This window comes from Meriones unguiculatus, chromosome 9, assembly GCF_030254825.1.
Source record: "Meriones unguiculatus strain TT.TT164.6M chromosome 9, Bangor_MerUng_6.1, whole genome shotgun sequence".
Classification (NCBI taxonomy): domain Eukaryota; kingdom Metazoa; phylum Chordata; class Mammalia; order Rodentia; family Muridae; genus Meriones; species Meriones unguiculatus.
In genome coordinates this window covers 47,558,414-47,583,093 of record NC_083357.1, presented here as the reverse complement: position 1 = coordinate 47,583,093, position 24,680 = coordinate 47,558,414, and the positions used below count along the sequence as shown (strand labels likewise).

The following is a 24,680-nucleotide window of genomic DNA, read 5'->3' as shown; positions in this document are numbered from 1 at the left end:
AAAATTAACCTTTTTTTAAACTGAAGTTTATTTTCCAGTCAACGGTGAATAAGATGATAAAGCGTGTGCATGTTTGTGTACTCATGTATGTACATGTGCATGTATACGTGAGACTGGACACTGAGTGTGGAGTCTTTGGTGTGCTAGATAACTGCTCTGCTACTGAGCTATGCCCACAGCCCCAGACAAAGCCAAGTTACTCCTCTGTTGCTGTTGTGGTTCTGGAGAGGGAGCCACGCTTCACCGTACCCTCCAAGCTACACCCCAGTCTTCCACATGCACCTATCTCAAACAACTTCAATATAAACTCAGCGGTCTGATAGTCTCTTATCTATATCCCCAAAGGACCCACAGACAGAAATAAATGCAATAAAAACACACTAATGGCAAAGGACTAGGCATGTAAAGATCTGTTTTTAAATTCAGTGGAGGTTATATCATGAGTATGTACAATGCCAGTGCTGATTGAACTGTCCTTTTCAAGTAAGTAAATTTGATTAGATATGAATTAAGACTGAAACGTACACCTAGAAGTTCTATATTTGGTGTGTCTAAGGATGCCCCCACCAAAATAAAAACTGAATTGCTGTCACATATTTAAATTACAAAATGCAATACTATAGTTAGATATTCCATAGCTCCAGCTAATATCTATGGTAAAATATCTCCCAACCTTATTTCAATTTTTAAGGATGTACCCCAATGTCATTACCAACAACTGAATTTTATACCTTAAAGCTGATGCACAAAAGTGAAAATCAGCAGACTACCAATAATGTATAAAAAAATGAGGTAATTCATAACTCTAGAGCAGTGATTCTCAACCTTTCTAAAACTGTGACCCTTTAATGCAATTCCTCATGTGTTGACCCCAACTATAAAATTATTTTCACTGCTATTTCATAACTGTAATACTGTTATGAATCATAATGTTAGGCAATCTACAGGCTGAGATCCATAGCTCTAGAGGTTGAAATGATTAATTTGAATGATCTCCTTCCTTTGACTTCTTTGGTAGAAAGATTACAGGTATGCCACCAGGCCTGGCTTGACTTAGTTTTTATATGCTTTGTTTTATTAACAGTGTCTGTGGAAGAAAACATATTTCTAAAATGAATAAATTAACAGAAACAAAAAACTTGTGCGAAATGTCTTACGAATTCTCATTCATGTAGACACTTTGGTCTGACTTTCATGAGAATAAAAAGTCTTTAACAAGACTCATGTCTTTTAGTAACTATACTTTATCTCTAATGCATTATGTTACACGATTTTAAAAGTAGAATATATGAGATTAGAAAGACATAAAACCAGTAACATTTTTACTGTGAGTTTAGTAGCTTGTTATTGTCCCAGAAACTCATTCATTTGGTTCACAGTAACGTATTTGTTGACAGGTTCAGTCATTTAATGGAGCTAAAATGTTCTACATTTATTAACCATGAATATCTATTAATGAGTGATATTTTATATTGAAGTTTCACAATTTCAATTTATAGTAGAGATCTGCAGTCAAATCAGTATTTTTTCCAAACCAGCAGCAATAATGAAAACATTTAAGCTCACTGAAATCCTCAAATGGTCTTCTTTATAACAAAATGACTAAAGGCTAGTGAGATGGCTCAGGATAAAATTGCTTGATGAATCCAATGACCTGAGTTCAATCTCTAAAACCCCTACAGTGGAAAGAAAGAATCAATAACCTCAAATTATTCTCTCACTTTCATACTCATGCCATGGTATGAACATATGCACACACACACACACACATGCACAGAGTAAATGTAAAAAAAAGAGAGAGATTCATGCTCCAGTATTTTCCAGTCTCCCCTGCAAGCACTACACAGTGTACACAACACTGCATTTTGCTTAGTTCTGGTTCATAGGTATACTGTGGAAAGCATCAGTAAGCTCTGCACTTATGTACTGTCAGTCTGTAAAGATATCACCAACAAGGGTAGATATGAAAGGGATTCAGCTGAAGCTACTTCTTAATATCACCCACAATAGATTTAGTTTTTCTGGCTGAGATATTAATAATCCTTTGTCTTTCCAAGTTGGAAGAGACTTGATGAGTCTCTGCTGGAAACGTAGGCTTCAGAGTTAGTATATTTTCTCACTTATAGACAGTACAGATTTCTGTTTAAGTCACTTAAGTCATTAGAAGAGTGAGTATGGCCTAAGTAATTTGTTTTTCTTTAAAGCCAATGGGCTAGTTTCTCTAAGTGACAAAATAAATATGTAGGTATGTGCACACACAGGAAAGTGTCCAAATCTACTTTAATTTATGTAATAAATATTAATTAAAAACCTATTATAGACCACTTGAGACTACTCAAAATTACATTTAAATTATTCTGAAACAGAATGAAGAGTGATCCAAGTAAGCGTAGCCTACAAATATTCATTGTCTCACTAAGTGTGTTGATGATATTGTTAACTTTCATATTTTATATATTTTGAGTATAAGCACTTTAAAGAAATTTCTAGGACCAATATAACTGAACTGGATAGATAAACCTGTATACAGTGAGTTAATCTGAATTTTTCAAGTAGGCCACATATCTTCATATTGCTCCTAGTACACATATGAAATATCTCTTTGACACCTGATTTCTGACTTCAAAATGTCTCATGTATTCAAGATTCTTAACACATGCTCAGGCGTCCCCTCATCACCAACTTCACTCACTCAGGAATGCCATGGAGATATACAGCAGTCTTTTCTTTTTCTCTACTAAGTTAGGACTAGTCGTCTTTCTTCGTTTTGCTCACATTTCAGATTTCAATCAATTCACTTCAGGGCATCTCTTTGTCATAATGGAAAAGGTGTGTCCTTAAGCCCTTATATATATATATATATTTTCTTTCGATACTTTGAGAAGCCTATTCTCTCTCTCTCTCTCTCTCTCTCTCTCTCTCTCTCTCTCTCTGTCTCTCTCTCCCTCCCTCTCTGTAGTGGTGCTGGGGAAAGCATGTGAGTGAGCGTCTTCATGTGTGTATGTGGTCAAGGATGTTATGTATGAGCAAGGGGTATGCATATAGGTGTGCATGCTAGTGGAGACCAGGGTTAATTCTACTTCTCTCCACCTTATTTCACTGAGATAGGATATCTCCCTGACCCTGGAGCTCAGCAATTCAGTAGGACTAACTGACCAGCAAGCTCTGAAATCCTGTCTTCACCTCCCAGCACTGGCATCACAGGGGTGTACTACCAAAGCTGGATTTTTGGAGGGCATTGGAGAGTCACGCACTGAGCCATCTCCCCACCCTCTCCATTCCACTTATGTAGACCAAAAAAGCAGGCCAGGCCTCAGGAAGTAACTCTTTATCAGGTGCCTACTATGTGTTACTCACTGCACTAGAGCTCAGAACTGGCTGCACAGAGAAGTAAAGGCTAGAAAGGTACCTATACCAAGAGAGATCTCTGACAGCAATGTCGGATTGGATACTACAAAAATTGTGATCAACTGCAATTCAAGTACCTAAGAATCCCATTTAAGCATCTTCCCAAATGTACTGACCTTGTATTAAACTTGCTTTTCTTTAAGCATTGATATGCAGCAAAAATAAAAACCTTCCCATGGTTGTTTCACACTTAATTTTGGTGCTAGACTGATTTTCTATCTCTCTCAAGGTGACAATGGTCTTTCTGTATTGTGAATAAAGTATATTCTCAGCCTAGAATAAAAGCCTAGTAGCCACTTGATAAATTATTTCTCAATTTATGGAAATAGGTTCTTCCACTCAACAGTCTGCTCACAAACGGACTTCTGAAATAAAGTGTTTGTAAACTGGAATGCCTTGGTCTGTCTTTCTACATTTACATTACTGTGGACTTAAGAAATGGTGTCATGACTAAGGTAACACTAGCAAACTACTAAAGCAATTTCCCCCTGAAGACTGCCAAGTTTAATGTCAAATTTCCATCCACCTAAGGGGAGTACTGATATAATGTAAAAAAGTAAGAGTACTGACTTTAAGTATATGGCAGTTTGTTCAGAAGTTTCCACAGACCAACTGTGTTGCTTCTTATATACAGATCAACAAACTGGAGGGAAAAAAATAAACCACAAAACAAAACCTGTTTCACAGGCTTCTGTACATGTAGAGGAGCTACTGGAAAAAGCAAGACATCTTATGTCCAGGCTTTAAGCCTGTCATGTGTTTCCTGGCTCTCTGCAGTCCTCGTTTTAATTATTTTTTTCCTGTCTTAAAAGACTCAATTGAATCAATAACTGAAGGCACATATTTCTTGAGGCTAGAACAGGGTAGAATGAAAACTTTACTTAAAATAGCCATCTTTATGTAACAAATGTATTTAATAGTTAACAATAGATACTTTCTTCTACAAGAAAATAATCACGTGCTTTCTATGCATGCCTTTAAATATAATGCATATGCTTACATCTGTGTATATGTAGCTGTAGAAATTATACAATATCCTATTATACAAGATTATACAAATGAAGGCTTTATTGAAATATGACTAAACATAGTAAGAATTTCTTTTCTTAGCTCTTTTATAAATATACAATTCTATTTATATTTTCTACAAAAGAACTTGGCATCACCATAAGAAAAAAAAATAAGTTTAACTCTTAACTTAGAAATGTATATTCATTCATCTTAAACCATTGGTAAATTTTATAGGTAAATTATCTCCTTTTTATTTTTCTTACAGAAGTTCAGAGAAACCAGGTGTCACTTTGTATTTAACAGTAGCATTTAATGTTTAGATTACACGCACTTTAAATTAATGCTAGCAATCATTTAAGTTGAGTTATGGTAGAATTATGTAATCCATAATTACTTATAATATCAAACAGCATTTACTGATAATGCACAGAGAGATAACTTCTACATTCTCAGGCACTTGGAAGAAAAACATGAAAAACAGTACACTGCCACTATAAAAACTCATTTCCAAAATAAGATATTTGGTGGACACAGAATAGTTGGTAAGGATTCAAGTGCCTTAGGCAACAGAGAAGTATTGTTTTGTAGTTGTTTTTTCAAACTTCTCCTAGTAACAGCAGTTTATCATGCACAGAAACAAGGCAACAGTCTAACTTAAAATAAACATAAGCATACGTAGAACTCAATTGTACCTTATGAATTCATTTTCCTCGACCTAAACCAAGACACAGTGCTGATACTCACCAAGGGCTATAGAAACTCCCCGGCTTGTCTAAGCAACAAAAAGCAGACCCATGGTGAGGTGCTGAAGACAGTTCTTTTCTTAGGTTGAAAGCACTTCAGATGAAGTAGACTTTCTCTTCCATTTAATAAAGGATACCTCCTCCTAGTCAAGTGTGCTGGAGAAAGGACTGCACAATTCTGTCCTGACTTTCTGACTCTGAAGAGTAGCAGTTACCACCGGAAAACGTTAGCAGAAAACGATCACTTGAACACTCACAGAGAGCTGCAGTAAATTTCCACTCTGCTGGCTCTCAGATTCCAAGCCTTCCTTGTCTCTTAATCTGTCATAGGCAGTTCTGTTTCTGGTCAAACCAGCTTGCTTATTCGTTCTCTCCTTCTCTAGCATGGGGTTTGAGATACACACTACACAGTCACAGCTCCTTCTTTTTCTCCCTCCCTCTCCTATTGTGTAACATTACAAGAATGCCTGCAAGGCAATTAGGCAGAGGCAAAATTAATTCTTGGGCAAAAAGAAAAGTCTGAAAATAAACAAAAGAAAAATTTGCCATCACTTTACTCCCGTTCAGTCTCAAACCAATTCCTGGATGGGATTTTGTCAAATGATTAAGCTTCCTGGACCATAGTGCTTAAAGATGTAAATGAAGATGCACAGCAACTGGTCATTGACAGAAATAAAAACAGATTTGTCTGCTAATGGGTTGGCTCCTCAGGGAGTATGTACCTCCCTATTATAATGAGAAAGCTCAGTGAAGAGATACATGCAGATACTACCAATTAAACTAAAAGCTGAGACAGCAAGGGAAACTTCAGTGTTTATAATTCAATTTTAACTGTAATTTTATAAAAATGCAATTAATTTCTCGGTGTATTATGTTTTCAAATGCAGATTAACACTTGCAGTTTTAATGAAAAATTATAAGAACACAGAAAAATAGAGACATCAGAAATCTAACTAGAGCCTCTTAATGTTTTATTGCAAACTAGATGCAACTATTTCAATGGAAAGTTCTCCTAAGCATTTGTGGTCAAGCTCCATTACACCTTTTCAGCGAGATTTAAAAGGCCACAGAGAATATATAAAAAGTTCTCACATCCATAATAGTACAGTAAAACACCTTAAAATTATTTCTTTTTCTGCACAGCTTGGAGTCTAGGCACTGGGGAAAGTAGAGTGGAAAGGTGACTTGGATGGCATTTTCAGGATTCTTTGGAATTGGAGTTGCCAGGAAGCCAATTACAGCTCTTTCGGAGTTGCATTCCAGCTCCCAACCCCCAATATGTATGAGTCCTTGGTTTTTCTCCCAATTATGAGTCTAACAGCAGTAGTATGGGACCTATTACTCATACACTAATCCTTCTCAACAGAAATAAAGTATCTCTAAGAGTATGAGTTCAATTAAAGTATAAATATTTCTAAATAGTTGTCTAGATGCCTGAAGAAAAATATGTATATAAAATTTGGCATTAAAATTAAGAGTAGACAGTGTTCTTCTTTCATTCCTGGGTTAGTGGGATGGCTAGGCAGATGAAAGTATTTGCCATCAAGCCTGATGAGCAAAATTCAATCTCCAGGACCCATGTGGTAGAAGGAGGGAACTAAGAACTGCAAATTATCTTCTGACTGCATGCAAAGAATGGCACATATGCACACATATACACAATAAATACTGTGTTTCATTTACAGTAGTGAACTTGGGAGATGATATGTTTGTTTTACAGTGATGAAATTCAAGTCCAGAGGCTTGTAAATGTTAGGCAAGTGCTCTGTTATAGTGCTGTATTCTCAGCTAAAACAGAGTTTTGAATTTTAAATATACTATTATATAGTATACTATAGATACCTAAATATTTCTTATAACCTAAGAGTAGGTATCAAATTAATCTAGAGATTAGCCAGCAAATTATTTTTCCAATCCATTTTTTAAAATATTTATTTATTTGTATGTATATGAATCTGCATGTACACCTGCATGCTGGAAGAGGGCATCAGATCACATCGTAGATGGTTCTGAGGCACCATGTGATTGCTGGGAATTGAACTCAGGGCCTCTGGAAGAGTAGCCAGTGTTCTTAACCATTTAGTCATCTCTCCAGATCTTTCAATCACATTTAAAATTTTTCATTTTATTTCCTAATCTGTAAGTCTTCTTTCATTTTCTTTTCTTTTCTTTCAAAAAGAACCTCACTGTTTAAATCAATATGGCCTTGAACTCCTGTCAGCTTGCCAAGTGTTGGGATAACAAACACAGTTTTTATTTTTTAAAGATGTCAAATGCAAATTATTCTAAATGGATAAGGATCATTAAGTACCTCATACCGTGGATATACTCTCAAGAGTCCTACATAATCAAAGAATTCTGAATTTATTAAGAGTGGTTCTTAGAACAACCGCAAGGTAAATGCTTTAAAGTACCTTTAAAATTAAAAGAGCTTGTATGAATCAACAACAGCTTCAAAATTCGCCATAGAAAGTAAGGTCCACAGAGGTTAAGGATGTTGTTCAATGGCAAAGCACTTAACTAATCTATCCAGCAAGTACACAGACCTAGGGTTCCATCCCAGGATCTAACACCCCTCTCACACACTGATATATGTGTATTATATGTGTATATAATTAATAAAAAGGCTATTAGATCACAAAGACATCTATTTTATTCTTCAAACGGGGGGGGGGGGGCAGCAGGACTCCTTTTCTGACCGTAGCAATAAAAACAGAAGTTATTTTAAATTTTCAATAAATATCAAATGTCCTTTTAAAAAGCATATTAATACTTTCGAAGTAAACAAAACAGAAATTCATTATTATAAAGATTATTCAGATAAAGAAGAACTAAGAGTAAAACTATAAGGACTTTTGCTTCATGCTATGATGAGTAGGGGTGGGGTGAATTTTCCATCTAAAAAAATTAAGAAATAAGCAACACAAAGAAAACATAGTTTTTAGACACTGGGCACAAGAAAACCCAGAGTGATACAAAATAAGTTTAAGCATTACCTCATCCACAGTAGAGAAACTCAAACACTGCAGTAATCTCCCTGGGTAAAGAGGCAGTTAAGAACTATTAAAAAAAAAAAAAGTGAGCATATACCATGCCTGTCTTTCTGCTTCTGGGTCACCTCACTCAGGATGATCTCTTCTAGTTCCATCCATTTGCCTGCAAATTTCATGATTTACTTGTTTTTAATTGCCGAGTAGTATTCCATTGTGTAAATGTACCACAAATTCTGTATCCATTCCTCTGTTGAGGGACATCTGGGTTGTTTCCAGCTTCTCGCTATTACTAATAAAGCTGCTATGAACATGGCTGAGCAAATGTCCCTGTTGTATACTTGAGCATGTTTTGGATATATGCCTATGAGTGGTATAGCTCGATCTTGAGTTAGCACTATTCCTAATTGTCTGAGAAAGCACCGGATTGATTTCCAAAGTGGTTGTACAAGTTTATGTTACCACCAGCAATGGGGGAGGGTTCCCGTTTTCTACATCCTCTTCAGTATGCATTATCTCTTGAGTTTTTTATCTTAGCCATTCTCATGGGTAAGGTAAAAATGACAGCCTACAGATTGGGAAGGATCTTCACCAATCCTATATCTGAAAAAGGTTTATATCCAGAATATATAAAGAACTCAAGAAGTTAAACAGCAAAAAATCAAGTAATCCAATTAAAAAATGGGGTATAGAGCTAAATAGAGAATTCTCAATAGGGGAATATCAAATGGCAGAGAAACACTTAAAGAGATGCTCAGCATCCTTAGCTATCAGGAAGATGCAAATCAAAATGACCTTACACCCATGGCTCAGTAATTTTAATCCAGCACTGGCTGCTCTTGCAGAGACTCAGGTTCAATTCCCAGCACCCACATGGCAGCTCACAACTGCATATAACTCCAGTTTCAGAAAATCCAATGCCCTTCTCTGGCCTCTGTGGACAACAGGCATACAGTTTGTGCACAGACATATATACAGGCAGAGAAGATACCAATATACATAAAACAATTAAAACTTTTAAAAATAAAATCATAGGTAAGGACTTTTCTAGAGGGTCAGGAAACAATAGCAAGAACTGACAAGTTGAACTAAGACATATTAAAAATAATTGTAAAAACACCTAGAATTTTATACACTTACTAAAAGAAGCAATAGAGAAAAAGCAAGAAAATTCCAGAAATGACTAAAACAAAACAGAAGTTGGAATTTTTTTTTTTTTTTGTCTGTCTGTTAGGAGAAGGAAACTGTGATTTCTGAAGAAAAATACAAACTCAAATATTTGAAAACATATAATTTTCTGTACAATCAATAAATCAAAAAGATAGGATATTCCCCCTATAAAAATATATTCATGTGTAAAAAACATCTACATATGCTTATATACATATAAAGATGAACATACAAATTCAATTATGTTGAATCAGGAGAATAATTTCTAAGTAGGAATACAATAAGTGAACTAAGACACATACACACAAAATATATAATTTTAATGTATAATGTATAATGAATACTTTCCCAGACATCTTGTGGATATTTGAGTGCTTAAGTAGTAGTGAACCCTATTTTGGTTTTCTCCTATATGTACATATCTATGGTAAAGTTTAATTTATAGATTAAATGATAATAATAACATAATAAAATGAACAATTATAACACTGAATTTTAGTGCAACTGTCAGCATTTCCTCTCCTGCACTTCAGGCCCTTATTAAACAAAGGAAAGTTACTTGAATGCAGTGACCATGATGAAGTGTGGCCATGCTGGACAGAGGGATGACTCATGTCCTAGATGGGACATACAATGAGAGAGCATGAAGTTTCATTACTCCACACAATTTAAACGTATTAATGATTTATTCCAGAATTTCCTGGTTAATACATTTGAACCACAGTTGAGCAGCAGGAAAGAGGACACCAAGTAGATGATTATTCTTCAGCTACAGCTTTATGGAAAGTAATGTAGACAGCTCAAATAGTAATGAACATAGTCAACCCCAATGTACATGAAAACACAACTCAGAAAATATTCTAATAAAATTAAAAGTAAAAGGGAAAAATAATCTCAACAGAAGACTTTCAAGGCAATTCTATTTTATGAATGCACTTTTTATTTTATTTTTATTATTTTATGTGTTTATAATCTACCATGTGGGTGCTAAGAATCCTCTGGAAATGCAGCCAGTGCTCTTAACTGTAGAGCCAAATCTCCAGCCCCAACAATGATATTTTTATTAAGAAAATTTTGAAAAATTCAATAGCCTAAGAACCAGGAAATTATAAAGCAATAAATTACTTATAGTTATAAAATGAAAAATGTGGGCCACATCAGCACAGAAATGTACAAATTATTTTTGTTTCATTTTTTTTTTCAGTTAAAGCAAAGAAAAACTACAGCATTTTACACCTGCACTGTGCAATACAGAGGAACTCTTCAATGGACCCAAAGAATCCACATATATTCTTCTTTTTACTTTTATTTAATTTTATTTTATGTGCATTAGTGTGAAGGTGTCAGATCCCTTGGAATTGGGGTTACAGACAGTTGTTAGCTGCCATGTGAATTGAACCTGGGTCCTTTAGAAGAACAGACAGTGCTCTTAACCACTGAGCCATCTCTCCAGCCCGTCCCACATATATTCTGAGTGAGTCTCCCACTCACCCCGCTCCAGCCTCATAAGGGGGACTCAGGATCTATGCAGAAGCTATTACAAATTGATACATGGTTTTGGTCAGGAAGAAAACAAGGTAAAGGAGATTAAACTCAGGAATTTCTCTCTCTCTTTTTTTGACTCTATCCTTCATTCTTTCTTATGAAGGGGGAGAAGGGTTGGAAAGAAAAAATGGGATATAGAAATAATACAGGAATAATAGGATAAAACTGTAAATTATTGAATCTACTCTTTTTTTTATATTTTCTTTTTAAAATGTTTATTTATTTATTTATTACAATTTATTCACCTTGTATCCCCACTGCAGCCCCCTTCATTATCTGCTCCCAGTCCCACCCACCCTCCCTCTTCTCCATATGCCCTTGAAGCCTCACTTCAAAAGAAAAAAAAAAAAAGAAAATATCTGTGTGGAAATTGCAGTGTGCCACAGTGTGTTACATAGAACAACCTCTTGTCCTATGAGACATCCTTACTTGCAAATATTCATTGCAAGGAGCCAGATGGTTTGAGGCCTCTGGCCTCTGCCTCACCATCAATACTAGATTCTCACTGAGACTCTTCTAGAATATCTCACTACTGCCCTATATCATGGAGATCTCTTAGCCTGGGATCTGCAGGACCAGCCTTTCAGGTGCCGCAGTAATTCAGACATGGGGTAGATGTTTCAGCGGGCCAACTCAAAGCCCTGGATCTGAGTCTGAGTAGAAGCTGAGTTGGTCAGCCTACCAACTCTCCTGTGCCACCAGAATGAGCTTTTCTGATTTGCTCTCGTGAAGGTTGGGACCAACTCTCCTATTCTCAAACTGGGCCTGCTCACCAGGGCCAGCTCTACTGTGTTGCCCAGGCAAGATGCAGCGCCCACTCTCCAGAGTGAGCAGCAATTAATTTGCTTGCAGCTCTTCATCTAGGGGTGGACCTTGTGAAATTTCCCCCTTTATGCATTGGCATGTCAATTGGTGTTGCCATTGTTCAAAGCTTGTTTAGGTGGCCATACTGTTGAGACTTTGTGGGTGCACTTTTCTGTCATATATAGAAGACACTATCTGGTAGTAGACATTGAATCTACTCTTAAACTGTATACCTATTGCTATTTTCAAATATTTTACATTGATAGGGATTATTGTATACCAGTACAAAATTAAGGATGACATTGATTTAGATTATTATATATGTATACAGAATTAAGTTTTACATTGGTTTAGATTATTGTATATTGATAAAAATTTTAAGTTATTTTTGATACACATATTGTATATATGTTTCAGCTCTTGTATAAGGTATTATGCCTATGCAACTTGTTTTAAAATGCAATGTAAAATTCTAGTCCTTTTAAAAGCTTCTATTACAAACTGTTTAGGATAATTAAGTAATACAATGAACAAGCAGACAATCAAACTCATGATCATGTTAGATACTAAATACTAGTCTATTACAAAAATATGCTTCCTAGGTTGAACAGATAGTAAGTAGTTAAAAATAAGCAATGTTTGTCTACTCAGATAAATAGATGATCTTCAAAAACCTATAGAATATGAAATGTAAAAATATCTTTTTTTTTTTAAAGGATGCTTTTGACAATGAGACATGTCAGCTCCTGGCAGCAGCCACAGCCTACCTCAAAGAAGGTATTGGGGTATCAAAGAATACCTTTGCTTCAAAAATGGCAAGACAGTCACTGGGCAAAACTGCCCTTGCTTCATCTGCTGATGCTATGTAGTATGGACAAACTAGACACATAGAAAATGTCGACTGCCGAAATTTACCAAGACAAGGTAGGTAGTCCTTCATAATTCCTGCTTCACACAAAGGTTTGTTAGAGATACTGGGCCAGAAGGCTGAAGAAGTTGTCCCATCATTACTGAGAAAAGCTGGGTGACTGTGCAGGCAGCCAGCTTCTGTCACTTCTGTATTTTTAAAAGCTGCTTGCCCTGAACTTCCTGCATACCCAGGTAACATTTATTCCTTATCAAGTCTGTGATGGGGTTGAAGACTAGATAGTTATACTCTCACAATTAAGCTTAAGCTATTTAAGATAAATAAAAATGTTTTAAAAGACATTTTTAGGTCTGTAGATTTTTTTACATTGTTAAATGTAAGCTATCATAAAAAATTATTTGGGTACAGAATTCTGAACTCACCAAGATAGGATAGACAGTACAGATTTCCTCTTAAGTTGTCAAATACAAATGGACTGACTGGACATTATAAATGTAACTCATATGATGGTGTTTCTGATTGTTTCATAATTGTTTGTACTGTATGTAGTTTATTATTGTGAGAGAGAGAGAGAGAGAGAGAGAGAGAGAGGCTTTTTATTTAGACAAAAGAAGGAAATGTTGGGGGTTGGTCTGGTGCTTTGTATATTTAGATGCTAAATATAGGCCCCCAAGATCTGGTTGCTATTCAACATAGCACATTCTCACTATATTAAATGATGTTGTATAAACCGTGATCCCCAATATTCTTTGATTGTTTAAAATAAAGAAAGGCTGGAGCCTGTAACTGGGCAGAATAGAGGTAGGCAGAGCTTCAGTTCCCAGGCTAGAAGGCCTTAGGGACCATGAGGCTAGGAAAGTGGAAGAGAGATGAAAAGAAATAAGCAGGAGAGAAGGAGTTGCCATGGGGCAGAATAAACCATGAGCACTTGGCCATGAGGCCTAGCCTTATGAAGCAGATCCAGCCAGGACAGGATAGACACTGGCAAGTAACTTGGGATATAAGCCTGGGAGGAAGCCAGAGTAGCTCAGAAAATCAGTTCAAGGGTACCTGCCCAGTTATAGTGCATTTAAGCTAATTAAATAAATCATAGTCTCTTTGTGTTAATTATTTGGGAAGTAGCTAGGTTAAAGAAAAACTGTTGCTTTATTAATTTCATGTTACATATGCACATGAAACAAGTAAAAGGAAAGAGATATATAAAGGAATTTAAACAATTCAACTAGCCACCAAAGTGTGGAAGGCAGACTGTTCCTAGTTGGCTGAACAGCTCATAATTTAGCACTTCCATCCGTGTTTCATAGTTCAGTAGCAACAGAGCAGTGCATTCTTTATTGTAACATGACAAACTACTCCAAACTTAATGGCTGAAATGCGTATTGTCCCACTTGTGACTATCAGGAATTTGAAAGGTGCTTCATGAAGTGTTCTGGCTCAAAGTATTTTCTGAGGTTTCTGGGCATCTGGAAAGGTTGTCTGGATATTATAGATCTTCTACTATGACTCCTCATGCAGCCTAAAGGCTTCCCCTAGTCCTCTATCCCAGAGCTGTTTCCAACAGGGCATAAACCTCCCACAGAGAAAGTGTTCCATGTGGAAAATACAAACAAAAAAATAAAAAGGAGAAAACCTATCTCTCATAAGTCTCAGAATGAGGCTGTCATTTCTGCCACTCTTGCAGACCAACACACCAATTCTGGTACAGTGTGTGTTGGTGGGTTAAGCATTAAAGGTAAGGATACCATCAGACAGAAACACTGTTAAAAAGCTGGCTATTATACCCTCCGACCCTTTGTAAGGTGATGCTTTATGTAGAATTCACTCACTGATTTCCAAGAACCCTAAAACATCATCAGCATCTCTCCCTCTAACTCAGATCCTAGTTTCAAGCTGTGTTTTCTCAGGCATTCTCTTAAATGGTTTCTTTTGTGCTATGACCTTGGAGCATATTCTATGACCTCGACAACAGCCCTTGGCAAATCTGGCCATAGCTCATCATTCATTATTTGCTATTGCTGCTTTTACACTACAAAATAAAGTCTGGTGGCCAAGCAACTCACAAAGCCAAACTATTTACTGTCTAGCTTTTAATAAAAGATAGTTTCTTTATTTTTCTGTGAGTATAGGTGTTTTTTTTTATTATGCCTAAGCTAAAGAAACAGGTTATTAACGTAAAAGATTTCTTTTGGTCAGATAGAGATATCCTACATAAAATCCTACTCAGAAATGGGAATGGGCCAGGGATATTCAGTGGTAGAGCATGTGCTTAGAAAGTTATGATACACTGAGTTCAACTTCTTGACTCTGAAAAAAGAGAACATCTGAGCAGGCCACTGAAATCCAGCCAAGTGTAACTTCATTCAAAATTTTTATATATGTTTGTACAAATTATATATGTACTTTTGAATTTATTATCTTTATGTGCATGTGTCTGTCTTATGTGTGGCTGCCTGCAGAGGTCAGAAGAGGGCATCAGAGACCCTGGTGCTGGGTTCTGGTTGTGAGCTGCCTAGTGTGCGTGCTGGGATCTAAACTCCAATCCTCTAGAAGAGCAAGTGCTCCTAACTACAGAGCTATCTTTCCAGCCCCTATTTATGTATTTTTAAGGATAAAATATTTCCCCATGGCTTTTTCAATCAACCTTGGTATTCTTCATCTCCTTTCTCAACTCCCAATCCCCACAAAGCTTTTTCTCGTTTCCCTCTTCAAAGTATTTATCTCTCTCTCTGAAGCTCCTTCCTTACCCTACTGTGGTCCCTTTTTACTTTCCTGGTTTCTTTGGTTACTCCAGAATATATACTCATAACTAAAGATTTGGAACTTCCAACTACAAATAAGAAAATCATGTGGCATTGTCTGCTATGCCCTGACTCTCAACGACCAGAGACTAACCAAAAAACAAAAACAAAAACACCTGGTTTCAAGCACTTGAGACTTCAAGTTGTTGTTCAGGGGAGTCCAAAAAACTCCCCAAACAATACAGGCTATTATCATTGCCCTTGGTTGCTACCCAGGACTTGAAGGTAAGAACTTAATTACTGCAGATAACACACATTTAAGACATAGGGCTTTGAGAATTAAAGCTTCAAATGACCTGGACACCTCTTCCCTGAGGACTGGCTCTTATGGTATCAGAGGGTGTTATGAACGCTGGCAAGAAAGATGTAACCAGAGGTTCTACTCAGCTGGAAAGCCTATCAACCACAACATGATTAGAACAGTAAGCTCTCCACAATGGTGCAACAGTGGCACTTTTATCTTGAGGGTAACAAACAGCTGTCTAACTGTATTTGGAGCCCACTCAACAGAAGGGAATTCATGCATGGTACTGTAAACCTAGCAAATGATCAGTGACTGGAATGGTCTTAGACCTGAGAGAAGAATCTCAACTACCATTTGCCTAAACCAATATACTTTCTAACTATATTTTAAATATCTTTATGCCCATAAACAATGTAGTTCTCACATCTTATCAAAAACAATTTCTATGGGGAACTGTTTCTGGTGGAGACAGAATGGAGTCATAGCAAGGATACTACACCTACTGCCTGCTTAGGTTGTGGGATAGACACCCACAATCACTTATTCTCTGCATCCAGTTGTGTAGATCTCTGTAATAGTGTACATCTACTAAAAAAGAGTGTACAACTTTCTAAATACTCACAAAATTCTCAAGAGCTAACAAAAAATGTAGAAAAGAAATCCAAGCAGGCAACAGCTATAAGTTCCCTGGTAAGACTCCATTCTGCCCCCACCAGAAACAGTTCCCCAAAGATAAGGTCACCATCTTCGAGGCTCTGCTCTTTGAATCATTCTTGTTCACGAATGTTAGCATGTGCTGAGCAACCTCATTGGCTGCATACCACTTATAAGTCTGGGAGGAGAGGCATCACTGCATTTTGTACATTGTATATTCATTAAGTTCAAGGTAGCATGAATCTTCAAAACAGATTTCTTAGAACTTGACAGGTCTCTTAGGAGTTTTACTTAAAAAAAAAACAACAACATTAATCTTGAGATTCTGTTGAAATGGCTTAAATAAGAACCATTTACCTGAGTTAAAGAAGTCATATTATTTAAATGAAACTGCCAATCACACTATTAGTCCACAGGGCAACAGGACTCAAAGGAAACTCAGAGGAACCTGAAAATACTTCTAATTGAAAAGTCCTCTGGAGCACCTTACTAAGTATCAGCAAAGTATTTTACAATTGAACTCTCAGCTTATCCTCAGAACTTTTTTTCCTGACAGTAACCTTGACTGCAAACAGTTTCTACCTACCACACCTCTGTTGTTGATGAAACCCAGAAACTTATGCATGCTGGGAAAGCACTCTGCTACTAAGCTAAACTTCAAGCCAGGAAAACAGGCACTTCTTAAATTTTATATTATTACTGACTGACTTCCTTTTTATATATACTGATACTTGTTTGTTTTTGAGTCATTTCTAATTAATAAAGCCCTGCCTGTCCTAGAACCACTACATAGTCCAGGCTGGTTTGAACTTGCAGCAGTCTTTTTGCCTCTGACTTTGAGTGCTGGACTACAGGCATGCACCACCATACCCATCAGTCCTTTCTTTAACACACTTCTCTCACATTTTGCTGTGAGAAGCAAGAATAAGCCAGGCAACAGCTTCAACTCTCTGGATGGTAATTTGCCTAACCATATCACCCAGTTCATTACATACCTTTTCTAGTTTGCCCATTACTATAATGACAGTGCTATAATGATCCTCTTGTCTCAGTTTTTAATTAGATTCCCCCAGGTTTCCTTTGAGCCCTAATTGGCAACCTCATCAAAGGACAGAAGTCTACAGTTTCCTTAAGACAGGTACTTTATGCTTTCACTCAAGTGGATCTGCAAAACCCACTACCAACCATCTACTATTGACCTCAAAGCTACATCTACTTTAAAAAGTATTTGTTCTGTGGATGGAGAAATGTCTCAGTGCTTAAGAACAATGACTGCTCTTCCACAGAACACATTGCAATTCTTTTTTTTTTTAATTTATTTTTTTATAAATTACAGTTTATTCACTTTGTATCTCCACTGTAGCCCCCTTCCTCATCCCCTCCCAATCTCACCCTTCTCCCTCATCTCCTCCCATGGCCCTCCCAAAGTCCACTGATAGGGGAGGTCCTCCTCCCCTTCCCTCTGATCCTAGCCTATCAGGTCTCATCAGGACTGGCTGTATTGTCTTCCTCTGTGGCCTGGTAAGGCTGCTCCCCCTTCACGGGAAGGTGATCAAAGAGCCAGCCAATAAGTTCATGTCAGAGACAGCCCGTGTTCATTTGGACACTGAGTTGCCATGGGCTACATCTGTGCAAGGGTTCTAGGTTATCTCCATGCATGGTCCTTGGTTAGAGAATCAGTCTCAGAAAAGATCCCTGGGTCCAGATTTCTTGGTTCTGTTGGTCTCCTTGTGGAGCTCCTGTCCCTTCCAGGACTTTCTATCTCCCCCTTTTTTCATAAGATTCCATGCATTCTGCCCAAAGTTTGGCTATGACTCTCAGCATCTCCTTCAATATCTTGCTGGGTAATCTTTCTGAAGCCTCCTGTCCTATTGCCTGTTTTCTCCCTCTTCTGATGTCCATCCCATTTGCCTTTCTAAGTGAGGACTGATCACCTTACCCAGGGCCCTCCTTTTTGCTTAGCTTCTTTAAGTGTACAGATTTTAGTATGCTTATCCTATATTATATGTCTAATATCCACTTATAAGTGAGTATATACCATGTGTGTCTTTCTGCTTCTGGGATAGCTCACTCAGGATGATCTAGTTCCCACCATTTGCCTGCAAATTTCATGATTTCCTTGTTTTTAATTGCTGAGTAGTATTCCATTGTGTAAATGTACCACAAATTCTGTATCCATTCCTCTGTTGAGGGACATCTGGGTTGTTTCCAGCTTCTGGTTATTACAAATAAAGCTGCTACAAACATGGCTGAGCAAATGTCCTTGAGCAAATGTCAAGTTGTATACTTGAGAATGTTTTGGATATATGCCTATGAGTGGTATGACTGGGTCTTGAGTTAGCACTATTCCTAATTATCTGAGAAAGCACCAGATTAATTTCCAAAGTGGTTGTACAAGTTTACATTACCACCAGCAGTGGAGGAAGGTTCCCCTTTCTCCACATCCTCCAGCATGTGTTGTCACTCGAGTTTTTGATCTTAGCAATTGTGATGGGTGTAAGGTGAAATCTCAGGGTTGTTTTGATTTGCATCTCCCTGATGGCTAAGGATGTTGAACATTTCTTTAAGTGTTTCTCTGCTATTTGATATTCCCATATTAAGAACTTTCTGCTTAGCTCTGTATCCCATTTTTTAATTGGATTACTTGGTTTGTTGCTGTTTAACTTCTTGAGTTCTTTATATATGCTGGATATTAGCCCTCTGTCAGATATAGAATTGGTGAAGACCCTTTCCCAGTCTGTAGGCTGTCGTTTTGTTCTGACAACAGTGTCCTTTGCTTTATAGAAGCTTTTCAGTTTCATGAGGTCCCATTTATTGACTGTTGATCTTAGAGCCTGTGCTGTTGGTGTTCTGTTTAGGAAGTTGTCTCCTGTGCCAATGAGTTCAAGGCCCTTCCCCACTTTTTCTTCTAAGGGGTTTAGTGTGTCTGGTTTTATGTTGAGGTCTTTAATCCACATGGACTTTAGTTTTGTGCAGGGTGATAAGTATGGGTCTATTTGCATTTTTCTAGATGTAGACATCCAGTTAGACCAGCACTATTTGCTGAAGATGCTATCTTTTTTCCATTGTATGGTTTTGACTTTTTTGTCAAATTCAAGTATCCATAGGTGTGTGGGCTTATTTCTGGGTCTTCTATTCGATTCCACTTATGCACCGTTCTGTTTCTATGCCAGTACCATGCAGTTTTTATTACTGGCACTTTGTAGTAAAGCTCAGGATGGAGATACCTCCAGATGATATGTTGTTATACAGGATTGTTTTAGCAATTCTGGGTTTTTTATTTTTCCATATGAAATTAAGAATTGTTCTTTCAAGGTCTGTAAAGAATTATGTTGATATTTTGATGGGAATTGCATTGAATCTGTAGATTGCTTTTGGCAGGATGGTCATTTTCACTACGTTAATCCTATGGATTCATGAGCATGGGAGATTGAGGGGCGATCCAAGATGGCAGCGACCAGCACGCATAGTATGTGAGGGGCACAGGATCTGAAACTCCAAAATTGGTGAGTGGAAGAGCAGCTGAAGCTAGAACATCCACATTGAGGCTTGCTGGGCAAGAGGGGACAATCCATGAGCTGGGACAGTTTGGATCCAGGCCACCTGTGGATGTCTCCAGAGACTGAGAGTATCTAATATTCATGCCCTGCCCTTCCTGTTTCCCCAAGCACTGGCCTCCCTGCTTGGCTGAGACTGCAGTGATTGCCCCAAGCACAAGCCTCCATGCTCAGTGACTGAAAAGGCACAGACAGGCTGGTCACCCGGAATGGGGGGAAGCTGCAGCTGAGGTGGGGTGGTGGCTAGTCCCAGTACAAACCTCTGCACTTGGAGACTGGAACATCACAGGCTGGCCTTGTGGAGCTGCCTCTGGGATGGGGCTATTCCAAGTAGGAGCCTCTGTGCTAGGTGACTGAGGCTACGTCCCTGCCTGGCGGCCAAAAACTGGACAGCACTGAGCTGATGGATCTCCTACACTCTCATTTGCCCGAAGGCCCCAATCTGAGCATAGTGAACAGGGGGATCCTCTGTGCTTTCTGATTAGGCCTGTGAGCGAATGAGTGTGCTTTTAAGTGAGTGCTTGCAGAGGCCCAGAACCAGGGTCCCTCTATGCTAGCAGCCAAATATCTGATCCCTCCCACCCACAGCCCTACTGTGGGGAACACAGAGATCCTTGGGACAGCATTCTCAACATTGAAGCCCTTGTTCTGTGGGTCTACCAGTGTAGTCCAGGCCAACAATACCTGGAGCCCAAACAGATCTGAATACCAGAAGGACAGTACAACAGGCCTGTAGGCTACTGAGATATTCAAAGCACCTGTGCATGCGCATTACGCCTGCCAACAGCGCCAGCACCCACACACACCCCTACACATTGCAATTCCTAGCACCCACAGACTTTCTGCAAATCCAGTCTAAGGGGATCTTATGCCCTCTTCTGGCCTCTGTAGGCATTACATGCAAGAGGTAGACAGAGATGTGAAACACTCATATCCATAAAATGAAATGAAATAAACCCTTCTGGCAGCATCTGTCTTAGTCTGTCTAAGCTTCTACTATGGCACACATAGATTTTCCTATCCTGGTTCTGAAGGCTTGGAAGTGGAAGATCATCAGTGTAGCAGATTCACTAAGTGGTATGGGTCTGCGTCCTAGTTTAGAAGTCAATCTGATCCTCCTTCTATTTTTACATAGAAAATTAAGCAAGCTTCTGCAGGACTCATTAAAGAATCCTGATTCTATTCATGAGGGCTTGACTTGTCATTTCAAATATTATCTCACTGAGGTTTAGGTTAAAACATAGAAATTTAGGGGTGGATGCTGATCTATTGTATCACCCAACTTAGTTAGCAATATTAGCATCATTCTACTGCACAGCAGTTGTCCCCATTTATAAATTGAAAACACAGAGTTTAAGATTTATTATCTCACATGGTGTCTGAATACCAGGAATTCCAGAGTATTAGTGGAATTACTTTGGCTAGGGTTTCAACCTAGAGTTGTTTCTCAAGTCATATGGCTACCAGCTAAGGAACTATAGTTTCTTGCTATTGAAACCTGGTTATTGTTTGGATATGAAATATTCCCCAAATAGGCTTGGTTTTCTGGATGAGGATATAATCACAAAGAAGTGATATGATTTTCAGGGCTCTGACCTACATTAATTGCTTGATGATTTTAAAATGTAATGGCATTACTGAGAAGTATTGCAAAGTAGGAAATGAGGCATAGTTCATTGGGGGAATGTGCCTTGGAAAGACATCCTTGACCTTTCCTTTCCTCTTTCTCTCTTTCCTGGCCACCAGGGACCAGAATCTCTGAGCGTTTGAGCCAAATAAATCATTCTTCTTTTTCTCTCCTCAGGTTTTTGTCACAGTAAAAACCCCAACTAAAAAGGCCTCTCATGGAGATGCTCATGACATGGTAACTTCCCTTAGAGTCAGTGATTTACAAAAGGAAGACAAAGATTGAAAATGTGGTATCTTTTATAAGCTGCTCTTAAAAGCAGTATTCTACTGTCTTCTGTTTGGTGTGCATAGGGCAAACAAAAGAATATAACATTAGGCCCTTAGTAAGGACTATCCTAGAAGCTGGCATTCCTGAGAATGTCAGTTTCAGGTAGTCTCATTTATTGCACCTAGCACAGAGAGAATAAGCATCAATAAGGAGATTGCACTAACTTCAAATACTTTTAACAGGAGCAAAACACAACAAAAATACACAAAATATTGTTCAGGAAGCCCTCAGACAACATTGGTGTCTCACTGTCCTGAATAAAAAGGCTCTGAAGATAAGGGTGCTGCCACCAAGCCTGAAGGTCTGAGTTTCATCCCAACAGCCATGGGGCAGAAAAAGAAAAACAATTACATAGGTACCCTCTGACCTCCACACATATATACAGCTTACTATACCCACACCCACTCTCCCCCCTAAACACACACACATGAAATAAATATAAGAAGATGTTTTTTTAAAAAGAAAGTCAATTTCAAGTTTATAATTATGTACCTCTAGTTCAAAATTACTTAGAAGGCAAAGAATCAGGACTCTTCAAAAGGAAACATAAGCTTCCTTAAAAATTAATGTGTATACTTATGTGTATATGTTTATGGTATACACTTTAGTGGAGTTAGCATGACATGGGCTTATGGTGCTCCTTGTAAGAGCCAAGCACTACTGTGCCAGGCATGGGAACCTTCCCCTGAGTTGTTGGTCCACAAATAGGGTATTCCAAAGCAATATAAGCTATTCCATTGACTTTGGATGACTTCCAGATCTTGAAGGTAAGACCTAACTGCTGAAGACACCATGCACGTAGGACACAAGACTCGAAGGAACTGGCCTAGAAGCCTCCTGCCTGTATAACTTGCTCTTATGATAGAAGAAGGTCCTATACAAGCAGCCTTAGGGAGAGGAGCAATCAGTAGTCTCACCTACAAACCACAGCAATATCTGGACTGGCAAGCTACTTCCAGTCATTTAAGAGAGGTACTTTCGGCTTGTGGGTAAACAACAACTATCTAACTGTACTAAATAAAATTAACTCAATGGGAAGGAAGTTATACCCAGCACTATAAACTTAGCCAACTATCTATGGGTGAAGTGGGTATAGACTCTAGAGAAAAACCTATTACTGTCTAAATTAATGTAATTTTAACTGCATTCTAGATACTTATCTTCTTATTCACAGGTAAGTGTGATGATGGTGATCATTCCTCATCAAAGAAGCATCTTTTTAGAACAGAAGTAATTGAATACAGAGAACAGTAACTGGTCAACATGCAACACCCATGGGTCCCCAGCCCCAATTGCTATAATTGCAACAAAATCCCCTATGCAATGCTTGGGGAATATCAAGGAAGAGGGGGTGGAAAAACTGTAAAAGTCAGAGGAACAGAATGCCATTTGATAGTGTTGCTCACACATGCAAGGAAAGTGTACCCATGAACCCTCAAAAATTTGGTTGCCTGAACAAGATACGCATAATGGCAATACCAACGGCATCTAATGTGAGTAGGGAATTTCTACAAGGTCTAGCTGAACAGCTACTGGTGAAAAAGGGCAGCGTAGGGAGACTCCATTTTCTCCAGGTACCAGCTCCTTCGTAGATTAACCAATCCTAAGTGGTCAGCTGTGAACACATATACACACAAGCAAAGCTAAATGGATTTAGTAGGTTATATCTCTGTGTGTGTGTGTGTGTGTGTGTGTGTGTGTGTGTGTGTGTTTCTGTATAATAAAATTTATGGTATACAGATGTAACAATAATAAAGAGAACATGAAACTTGAGGAGAGGCAAGGGAGAAGTCAGAGTGGGAAGAGATGGAAAGAATGAGGTAGATGTAGTTCTTGTGTATAAAGTTCTCAAAAAAAAGTTAAAATGGGAACATAGCTCAGCGATAAAGAGCCTGTCTAGTACAAGTGAGGTTCAAAGATCTATCCTCACCTATCTTCACCATAACATTTTTATATGCTAGCAACAAAAACTGATTTCATTTCAAAGTACATACTTTCTAACTAATATGTTTTTTAATTTTTGTCACCTTCAGCTCTTTTTTAATTTGTTTTTATGTTTATTAATTACAGTTTATTCACTTTGTATCCCCCCTGTAGCTCCTTCCCTCCTCCCCTCCCAATCCTACCCTTCCTTTCTCTTTCCCACCTGAAGCCCTTCCCCAGTCCACTGATATGGGAGGTCCTCCTCCCCTTCCCTCTAATCCTAGTCTATCAGGTCTCATCAGGAGTGGTTGTATTGTCTTCCTCTGTAGCCTAGTAAGGATGTTCCCCACTCGGGGGGGGGGGGGATCAAAGGGCAGACCAATCAGTTTCTATCAGAGACAGTCCCTGTCCCCATTACTGTGGAGGCCACTTGGACACTGAAATGTCATGGGCTACCTCTGTGCAAGGGTTCCAGGCCATCTCCATGAGTGGGCTTGGCTGGCGTATTATTCTCAGAAAAGACCCCTGTGCCCAAACTTTTTCGATCTATTGCTCTCCTTGTGGAGCTCCTGTCCTCTCCAGGTCTTACTATCTCCCACTTTTTTCCCTGCACTCTGCCCAAAGGTTGGCTTATGAGTCTCAGCATCTGCCTCAATACCCTGCAGGGTAGAGCCTTTCAGAGGCCCTCTGTGGTAGGCTCCTGTTCTGTTCCCTGTTTTTCTCTCCTCTGATGTCCATCCTCTTTGCCTTTCTGAATGGGGATTGAGCATCTTAGCCAGAGTCCTCCTTCTTGATTAGCTTCCTTACGTGTACAGATTTTAGTATGTTTATCCTATATTATATGTCTAACATCCACTTATGAGTGAGTATATACCCTGGGTGTCTTTCTGCTTCTGGGATACCTCACTCAGGATGATCTTTTCTAGTTACCACCATTTACCTGCAAATTTCATGATTTCCTTGTTTTTTTTATCACTGAGTAATATTCCACTGTGTATATGTACCACA

The 24,680-nt window shown here is 38.3% G+C and overlaps 1 protein-coding gene across 5 annotated transcripts in view; it reads right to left on the bottom strand.

Annotated features, from left to right (window-relative positions):
* Positions 1–24,680, bottom strand: part of Cab39l (calcium binding protein 39 like) — a 117,503-nt gene that overhangs the window by 74,318 nt on the left and 18,505 nt on the right. The window contains exon 1 of one of the 5 annotated variants that reach the window (XM_060391108.1): positions 5,164–5,585. The exons of the other annotated variants lie outside the window; for them this stretch is intronic. The gene's annotated coding sequence lies outside the window, so the exon portion shown is untranslated. Of the gene's footprint in view, positions 1–5,163; positions 5,586–24,680 lie in introns of those variants that run through there. 5 annotated transcript variants of the gene reach the window in all.